We start from the raw sequence: 10,906 nt of genomic DNA, 5'->3' as shown, positions 1-10,906 counted from the left end.
GGCACTCTGACAAAAGTCCCACTTCCAGATGTCTTTTGGTGTGACACATTTTTTTTATAAAAATGCAAAATAAATGTTATTATTTTGTCATAATTATATGCAAATCTATGCTGCTTTGTTATAGCTAGCATGTTGTTAGTATGCTAATGTGTAGCTACAAGACTCAAGGTTGTGCTAAGTGCAGAAAACATCATATGGTGTGACACTTTATCATATGGTGTGACATGTCTGCCTGTCACTCCATATGATTTTGATTGTAACACCATATGATATTAATTGTAATTCCCTGCCAGGGCCGGTGCTAGCCATTTGGGTGCCCTAGGCACAAATGCTTGGTGGTTGAAATCACAAAACATAATGCAAACGTTTGCTTGTCCCTGCTACAACCACTGATGAACATAATCGTTTTGATGAGAGAAAAAAAATTATACGAGAAAAAAAAAACCCATACAAGGTCGGATTCGAACCCACACCCTCTGACACGGCTGGCGATAGCTCTACCACTGGACCATTGAGATGCTGGACATCATAATGTTATTTGCGTCCATCGTCATTGAATTTTGAAATCAGATAGAGCCGGCCAGAGCGCTGCATAATAAGTAGCCATGCCGGCTTATTCAGTGGAAATACACACCGACAATGACACGCCCCTACTGCGTGCTAGAATCTCTGAAAAACAAGCCGATTTCAAAATCAAAATGTACGCTTTTAAATATACCAATACTGCTATCTCAAACATGCAGAGGCTTCTTCGTGATCTCAACTAACAGATTCTGCAAAAAAACGAAAATCACAAAAAAAAAAAAAACGCTTCTTTTTTTTCACGACCCAGATTTTTTGGTGCCCCCCCAAGCACTTGGTGCCCTACGCGCAGCGCGTGATGTGCGTGTGCGGAGCGCCGGCCCTGTTCCCTGCATATATAACAATAAATAACATTTCACTGCAAACAAACATTTCCCTGACAAATAAATCTCTTTCTTTGACTTAAGTGATGGTGGCTCTGCTACGGAGGTGCCTTCTTCTCCATCCAGCTTGCCGACTAGAGCCCCAAGCCCAGTCAGTATAAACCCTACATATTTGTAAATTGGGCAAACCCAATTTGATGGAGTAGAAGCTAGTTATTACAATCACTGCAGACAGTCATGTCACTAACATATAAATCTGTCCTTTTGAAGCTCTTCTACTCAGGTGCTGTATTGTTAGGATCCTGAGATATTTTGCGTGTCTGTATCAATTGTCCTTGTGTGTGGGTGTGTCTTGCTCGCGCTCTCTCTCTCTGTGTGCACAAGCTTGTGTTTCAGATGGGCGTTGCCTTTGTTAATCTGTGGAAGACTGTGATTGGACCAGCTATGCACCTGACCTGGATATAAGGACCGCCCCTGACACACCATGGTTGCCTTTGAGCCTCGCTGACTTTGTGCTTTATGCCTTTGTACTTTGCGGTCGTACCTTTTTAATTGTGCTTCTCTTCAGCTTTGTTCGTTTCACCATTATTTAATTAAGAGTGTCATGCCAGAGAGATAGTGTTCAGTGAAAAGGTGATTGAAGTGTTGTGCTCAAAGAGATAGTGTTTAGTGAAACTTTGAGTGTCTGTTGAATGTAACTACTTCTGGTTTTCTCCAATATCTGACTATTGCCTGTTTAACTACTCCTTGGATTACGATTCTAACTTCTCAACCTGATACTTCTTAAATAAGCGTGTAATTATTCTTGTATATAATGTGACCATATTAAGGGATGTAGGGGGTTAGACGCCATTTTATTTGTATTGCTTTTTCACTTTGGTTATGGGTAAGGGAGTTAGGTAAGTTAAACTGTATTTTCATTTCTTTCTTTTGTTTAAGGTCATTTAGATTATAAAAAGAAGATTTTTTTGTTTGTTATTTTGGCCTTGTCTGCCCATGACGCTAACCCTTCATGGTCAATAAAATTCATATTACACGTCATCTCTCTGGTAGTGTGACTCTCTTCCTTTTCCTGTTGCGGCTGACCCCTAGAGGTCGTAACAGTATGCATGTGCATCAATTGGAGAGGCCCAAGCTGAGGATTCAGACACCATTTCCAATGAAGGATACACGGAAGGACAGTTTGTCTTAATTAAGTATGAGGGAAAACCATATGTGGGACAAATTGTTGCCATAAGTATGGAGGGGCTGCAGGTGAACTGCATGAAACAACGTGGAGACAAAAATGGTTTTGTCTGGCCAAATAGGCGAGACTGCATTTATTATCAAGATCAGGAAGTTGTTTGTGGCTTATCACAACCTCAGCAAGGCAGTCGGTTTGCTACTCTCTCCAAATTTGACTGGCTTATGTACAATGGAGTCTAGATGAACTGATTTATTTTTGGATCCACTCAGCTACGCTGTATTTTCACGGATCATATGATATAAAAAAATTGGTTGTTTTACTTATATTAATGCATATTGCAGACCAGTTTTGAATTGAAATGAAATTTGATACACAAACATATGTTCATATGGTTCATACAATATTAACCCTCTGATGGTCTTTTTTTATGTCTACACTCGAGTCCTTTGGGGTCTCTAGAGACCCCAGACAATAACATTTAATTTTGTAACAAGATAGTAGGGTTTTTTTTTTACAAATGGAATTTTGTTCTGTATGTTAATGTTTTTACTCAACATTTGTGCAGTTTTTGGAGAATTTATGATATTTTTTAAATTTCTATAAATAAATAAATAAATAAATATTTAAATAGCCTTTTTACAAAAAAACAGCATTTGATGTAAAATTCACTTTATAAAAGACCCAGATTTCTAACTTTCATTCATGGGGATAACATGGATGATTTTAAATGGTTTAATGTAACATGTATGCCCATTTTTTGGAAAATGCAGTTTTAAAATAAAAAATAATAATTTTAACCACTAGATGGCTATAGAGCTCCAGTATATGCTATTTGCTATTAGACTACCTGAAAGATATCTTTTCACAAGTTGGATTCAGTTGGATTCATATCTAAATATTATAAAATCACAATTATAACAAAAATAAAATATTTTTGTCAAAGTTTAGCATTTTTTTGTACCAAAAAACCCCCCAGTTTTTCAATAATGTTACATTATGATTAGAATCAAACCTGAACAAAATGTTATAAAGAGAAATGTTGGAGTCTTAAGATTTTATCATTTATTTCAATCATTTATTTTTAATCTAATTCTAGATTCTAGACACACTCAATTGTGTGTGTGTGTGTGTGTGTGTGTGTGTGTGTGTGTGTGTGTGTGTGTGTGTGTGTGTGTGTGTATGTCTGAGAGATAAAGAGAGAGAGAGTGTGTGAGTACACATTGTCGATGAGCCAGTGTCACCACACCACTTTATATTTGTAGTGGGTCCGCATTTTGGATGATTTTATTTGACACATTATAGCCTTACAAATGTTCCTGTGTGTGTGTGTGTGTGTGTGTGTGTGTGTGTGTGTGTGTGTGTGTGTGTGTGTGTGTGTGTGTGTGTGTGTTTTCAATGTGTCAGTATCACCAATTTATTTTTGTGGTAGTACTGCATTTTGGATTATTTTATTTGACAAATTATAGCCTTACAAATGTTCCTGTGTGTGTGTGTGTGTGTGTGTGTGTGTGTGTGTGTGTGTGTGTGTGTGTGTGTGTGTGTGTGTGTGTGTGTGTGTGTGTGTGTGTGTGTGTGTGTGTGTGTGTGTGTGTGTGTGTGTGTGTGTGTGTGTGTGTGTGTGTGTGTGTGTGTGTGTGCACATTTTTCAATGTGTCAGTGTCACCAATTTAGTTTTGTGGTGGTACTGCATTTTGGATCATTTTTTATTTGACACATTATAGCCTTACAAATGTTCCTGTGTGTGTGTGTGTGTGTGTGTGTGTGTGTGTGTGTGTGTGTGTGTGTGTGTGTGTGTGTGTGTGTGTGTGTTGTGTGTGTGTGTGTGTGTGTGTGTGTGTGTGTGTGTGTGTGTGTGTGTGTGTGTGTGTGTGTGTGTGTGTGTGTGTGTGTGTGTGTTTTCAATGTGTCAGTATCACCAATTTATTTTTGTGGTAGTACTGCATTTTGGATGATTTTATTTGACAAATTATAGCCTTACAAATGTTCCTGTGTGTGTGTGTGTGTGTGTGTGTGTGTGTGTGTGTGTGTGTGTGTGTGTGTTTGTGTGTGTGTGTGTGTGTGTGTGTGTGTGTGTGTGTGTGTGTGTGTGTGCACATTTTTCAATGTGTCAGTGTCACCAATTTAGTTTTGTGGTGGTACTGCATTTTGGATCATTTTTTATTTGACACATTATAGCCTTACAAATGTTCCTGTGTGTGTGTGTGTGTGTGTGTGTGTGTGTGTGTGTGTGTGTGTGTGTGTGTTTGTGTGTGTGTGTGTGTGTGTGTGTGTGTGTGTGTGTGTGTGTGTGTGTGTGTGTGTGTGTGTGTGTGTGTGTGCACATTTTTCAATGTGTCAGTGTCACCAATTTAGTTTTGTGGTGGTACTGCATTTTGGATCATTTTTTATTTGACACATTATAGCCTTACAAATGTTCCTGTGTGTGTGTGTGTGTGTGTGTGTGTGTGTGTGTGTGTGTGTGTGTGTGTGTGTGTGTGTGTGCGCGCATTTTTCAATGTGTCAGTGTCACCAATTTAGTTTTGTGGTGGTACTGCATTTTGGATGATTTTATTTGACACACTATAGCCTTACAAATGTTCCTGTGTGTGTATGCGTGTGTGTGTGTGTGTGTGTGTGTGTGTGTGTGTGTGTGTGTGTGCGTGCGTGCGTGCGTGCGTGCGTGCGTGCGTGCGTGCGTGCGTGTGTGTGTGTGTGCACATTTTTCAATGTGTCAGTGTCACCAATTTATTTTTGTGGTGGTACTGCATTTTGGATGATTTTACACACACATTATAGCCTTACAAATGTTCCTGTGTGTGTGTGTGTGTGTGCGTGCGTGCGTGCGTGCGTGTGTGTGTGTGTGTGTACATTTTTCAATGTGTCAGTGTCACCAATTTATTTTTGTGGTGGTACTGCATTTTGGATGATTTTATTTTACAAATGATAAGAGAACAGTTTTTATAGTCTCAAAAATGTATTCCTCTATAGGCCTATATGTGTGTGTGTGTGTGTGTGTGTGTGTGTGTGTGTGTGTGTGTGTGTGTGTGTGTGTGTGTGTGTGCGCTTGTGAGCAAAATAATTCAGCATTGTGGATGCTTTTTGAATTGGTGGAAGTGTGCCACTTTATTTCTGTCATTTCTGTCGATGTGTTCTGTGTTGTTTCTGATTTTGATGATGAATTTTGTCTATTTTGATTGCGGGGTCTCCAGAGACCCCAAAGACCACGAGTGTCACAAATTTTGTCACGCTAACATAAAAACAGATATCATTCCACTTTATTTATTTTTTTGTAGATCTAGAAAGTGTTAAGAGCCGTAGAAGGTTTCATACCATTTGGACAAAGGGAACATTTTTTTTTAATTTGAGCAAAAGTCATTTGCGGGTCAAAAAGACCCCGCGGACCATCAGAGGGTTAAAAAAAATGTTTGTTTTATTGTTAAATATCAAATAAATCAATAAAATTTGAATATTGCCTTCCAGCATTTAAGAGTGGTTAAATATTTCCTGCCATATGAGTGATCAGTACTCACCAATAAGTAGGATAATACATGGTTTGCATTGACACATGGCAACATTATCATATGGTGTGACACTATATCATTTGGTGTGACATTCCAAATTGTGAAAATAATATACCTTTATTAATGATAAAACCTGAAAATGTTCATGGAATACATAGAAAATAGTATCAGCAAGAGTCACAAATATTTTTATAATTTTCTAGCAAGGTTTGTCACAATAAATAGAAAATATGTTGAAAGACCGACGGCATAGGTCTCACATTGAGCAATGTTTTAGAAAATAATACACAAATTTAATTAATTTTCACAAAACTATAATGGATCACAGTTTAGTTATGATAAATGACTTTGATAAAGTGATTAACTAAGAAAGGTATAATCCATTTTCAGTTTATATACAATTATTTTCATGTCACACCATATGACGATTGTACGCACTAATACAACAAATTGTCACATAAATTCTGATTCCAATTGAAAATTTTGAAACAACATGTTTCTATAAAGATGAGAGTTAGTAGAACAAAAGTCAACCATTTGTATGCCTGTTATTTGAAAATTTTGAAAAAACACTTTTTTATGGTACATATGTCACTGACCATATGTCACGTAATATGCTATCTGTTTCTGATGCAGAAAAGTTAGTTCATGCATTCATGACCTCGAGACTAGATTACTGTAATGCGTTATTAGCCGGTTGTCCTGCATCCTCAATAAACAAGCTACAGTTAGTCCAAAATGCCGCCGCTAGAGTTCTAACTAGATCAAGAAAATATGATCATATAACACCGATTTTATCATCTCTACATTGGTTACCTATAAAGTCCCGTATTAATTACAAGGTATTGCTACTGACTTATAAAGCCCTAAACGGCTTAGCTCCAGTCTATTTAACGGATCTTCTATCGCCCTATAATCCATCGGGCTCTTTAAGGTCACTAAATTCGAGGCTTTTGGTCATACCTAGGATATCTAGGTCCACCAAAGGAGGGAGAGCATTTTCACATTTAGCACCAAAACTCTGGAATAGTCTTCCGGATACTGTTCGTTGCTCAGACTCGCTCTCCCAGTTTAAAACTAGATTAAAGACGCATCTCTTCAGCCAGGCATTCATATAATACTTTTAATCCTACAGTTAAATCCGGTCTTTAGTTCATAAACGCCAGAGGAGAACTGGCCCCCGACTGAGCCTGGGTTCTCCCAAGGTTTTTTTTTCTCCATTAGGTCACCTGATGGAGTTTTTCGGTTCCTTGCCACTGTTGCCTTTGGCTTGCTCAGTTGGGGATATTTGGGGATATTTAATTGAATTAATCAATCAACGATACTATTGATCAGCATTACCAAACGTAGACGTTCCACTAGAAACAAACATTGATGTATTGTTCTAATTTATTACTGTGAAGCTGCTTTGATACAACCTGTGTTGTGAAAAGCGCTATATAAATAAACTTGACTTGACTTGACTTGACTTGACCCACACACACACACACACACACACACACACACACATATATATATATATATATATATATATATATATATATATATATGTATATAAGCACATTTAAACAGTTTGTCAGATTATGTGTTGAAAATATTAACTAATGAAAGAGTGAGAGATTTTTTGGTTGCAGAAACCATTTTTACCAGATATCAGTATTAAAATAGAAATCGTGATAAATGTAAATAATACATGTATTATTTATTTATTTTTAATGGCTTGTACTAAATTTATCCAGGTCTAAAAATATTTATGATGCATGTTGGTGATTTACCAACATATAAAACCATGCAAATCATTTAGCTAAATATTCACCTGAATTGGAAAGCTAGCAAGGTCCCCCCCCCCCCCCCCCCCCAAATGGTATTTCAATGTAATATTACACAACTGGTTTAGTTCATCTAAAGTTTATTTAGTTTATTGAGGTTATTTGGACAGCCAGAAGTGGGTAGTAACAAAGTACACTTTGTTATATTTCCTTGAGTAATTTTGGGGAATTTATTTATTATTTTATTTTTATAGATTTAAATGTGGGTACTTTTACATTAACCCGAGTACATTTCTAATAATGTGTATTTTGTTAACTGTTTCCATGTCTCTTCTTTTGTTTTCTGTGTCTTTTGAGTCATCAGATCGCTGTTGATTTGCCATTTGTGGCGCTGCCTGTTAGTGGTTAATGGACACTCAGCTGCCGGTCGCACTGTTCCAGACTTCCTGCCAGCCCAAAAGTGTTTTCTTAGTACTTTAAGTGTTTCTTTCGATCGTTTGACTTATTTCGAATGTGGTAGTACTGTAGGAGAGTTTTTGGTAAGAGTAGTAAGGTAAAATGTATTATTTTCTTCTTTATGACAAGTTAGTAACATTGCAGTTTAATTTTATTAGATTGGTTTTGTTATGTATTTTGGGCCTTTGGTCTCTCTGACGAAAAATACCACTTTAGTGAGTTATTTATTTATTTTTTTTCAGCTAATTTTATTTTATTTATTGTCTTACCCCTAGGAGACGTAATATATTACTTTATTACACTAGGCGACATTCCTCTCGTTACTTTATTTTAATGCAGTACAAGTTAAATCCATAGTTTATTCCAAGCGCACTGTCTCTTTTTTTTCTGGGGCATGAACGATGCCCCATTCACCAATTAATCACTCTTTCAAGTCGATTCTGTTCAAAGACTTGATTAAACAAGCTGTCAAATCTGTCTAAATTGTAGAGTTTGGGTACTCGAGCTTGGACTTGAGTCCAATTTTGAATGAACTCGGACTTGTCACGGACTTGGCCAATTTGGACTCAGGAAATATTCAGAGTACAGTCGAGTCAGCGTCATGTGTAACAACAAAACCAGCATAAAATTAACATAAGAAATGAATTAATGTCTTAATTAATTAACAGGCAGCAGTAGCATCATCTTATGCTTGAAGACAAAACACACACATCACACACTGAATCGCAATGCGTGGCGAGGACGATGTCTTCAAAGTCAGTAATAATTTGTTTTTCTTATGAAAATCATAAAGAATTTATTTGCAAGACATCCGGTAAAAAAAAGCACTATGCGAATTGCAAATTTTGCAAATCAACTCTTACTGATGTGTCTTGCACGACTTCAAATTTCTACCGACATGTTCAAAGAAAACAAAGAAAGGTAAGTTGTTTATTATAACTTTTAATACCAACTTAAATTCAAATAACCTAATTAGGGCTGCGCGATATGACGATAAATATATTTCTGTCATGACAACTCTCAGAGTGATTGGCATGGTAATGGGTATGACAAAGTTGTATGTTTGATAGATATAGATCTCCTACGCTGCTGCTGCTGCTGCTTTTATTGCTGCTGCTGTGGCAGAGCAAGTACGGACTTGCTACTGCCAATACATACATGCTACTATACAATATAATGTACATGAATTACCTCCCAACAGTGACATGGTATTTACAATACAATACAAGTCGAGTGTACTGTACGTCATAAATCCCCCACCCCAAGCAGATCTACCGCCAAAACATATTTACCTTTTGTTTCTCTGAAGAGCCATAGGAACGCGTGTATCCTAGCTATGTGTGCCTGGCCCTTTAGTTTTGAGTATGAGAAATGGGGCATGTGCTTGGTCTAGGCGGACTAGATATGATCGGAGGTCCGGACAATACTTTTTTGGAGCAGTTATACATTTCTATCGAGGAAGCTCTTACTATACTTTGTAAAAGAAAAGAAAAAAATCCTAAAAACTCAAAATATTCATCAAAGATGAGAATCTTGGGCCCAAAGAGCCAAAACAGGGATGTCTAAGAATTTTTACCAAAAAAGTACATAATTCTCTGAAATGGATATGAATATGAAAAGGTTACATCAGATGTTTTAACAGGCTATTTTTTATTTTATATTTAAACACCTACGTGTATGGCACATAGAAGGCCTTGGGACTGAGAAAACATTCAGAGAGCGCAGAGGTTTACCTCTTAAGAAAAGTATAGACCATTTTTATATATTGCTAAAAGCAATAAACTTCTAAAAACAAACATTGTACATAATCTAATAAATGCTCTTTATGTGTTGATTAATAATGCTAAATGTATGGAGAAAAAAAAACATCTAAAGACGCCACATGTTAACTTGTCTCAAACCTGGTTTAGTTAAACGGTCGGAGTCATCTGTATGACAGATAAAAATAATTATGTTAGCTGCATTCTCTTTTTCTGCAGTGTTTTAGAGGAAGTATTTTGCTATATATTCCAATTCTCAAATATGTGGATGTTAATGTGTTTTAAAAAAGGTGTTAAAAACCTTTCATAATAGCTGATCTATCCTGCACAAATGGCACCGCCATGTTAGTATGCAGCGCAATTCAGAGAACCGGATCTGTCGGACTTACAAAACACAAATTCATCCACTTCTCCTGAAGTACATTAAAGTAAGTGGCCGGTGAAGTGGGAGAAGAATAGAGTAAAAAAAAGATTACACAATGTGAATCTGATATGAATAAATCACCTCGTCAATTTATAATTGAAAGGATTGTTATTGCCGCTTCTATAGAGATCAGTGTGTATTTTACAACCTATAAATGTTTCATTTGCTCGTACTTTTGTGTATTTAAATGCCTGAAACCTAAAATAAATATTATGTGGTTTAAAACACAGAATAGTTGTGAGCGTGAGTTCACACTGAGCGTAACACTGAGCATGTTTGTCTCTGGCTAAGCGCTAGTCAAAGCGCAAAAGCCCATTTGAATCTGGCAGTTATGTGACTTCACTGTACATTCCTAAAATATCATCCGCTCAAGCGATTAATAATAGTACAATTCTTTGTACATAAAGCCAAATTTACTAAGACCCAATCTCTTTTCAGAATGTAAGTGAATTGGAAGTAAATTATTTGCTGTAAAATTACTTAAATATGTGATTTAAAAAAAATAAACTTCACTTTCTGTGAAGTTCAGCAGGTGTAATTGTGTCTGAGCGATTTGAATCTCTCTACATATGCTGCAACTCAAATGACATTAAAGACTTGGCTTATTACTTTCATTAAAAAATCTCTCACTAAAATACTCACTTTTAATTATCAATACTTTTTTGGTACTGAATGAATCACATTTGTACTTGCCATTTATTTATCTTTAACTGATTCTTGGAAGATCATATTTTTTGATATTTTAGATTCATATTTTTAGATTCAAATTCAAATGTCCACAATGTAATATTAGAAACACATGACTTTTATATGTGTATCTATACTGATGTATGAACTTTGCTATGAACTCCAACACTAATTTTAGCCAGTTGGTTTGGTCATTATTTGCATTTTTATACAATGATG

At 36.4% G+C, this 10,906-nt stretch overlaps 1 protein-coding gene across 2 annotated transcripts in view; it reads right to left on the bottom strand.

Moving 5' to 3' along the window:
* LOC308689724 (uncharacterized protein) overlaps positions 1-10,906 on the bottom strand; it is a 461,468-nt gene that overhangs the window by 282,507 nt on the left and 168,055 nt on the right. The window lies entirely within an intron of this gene.

Source organism: Scardinius erythrophthalmus (assembly GCF_964197995.2).
Source record: "Scardinius erythrophthalmus genome assembly, chromosome: 4".
Taxonomy (NCBI): domain Eukaryota; kingdom Metazoa; phylum Chordata; class Actinopteri; order Cypriniformes; family Leuciscidae; genus Scardinius; species Scardinius erythrophthalmus.
Note: the sequence above shows the minus strand (reverse complement) of the source record. Positions and strands in the feature narration are given on the sequence as shown.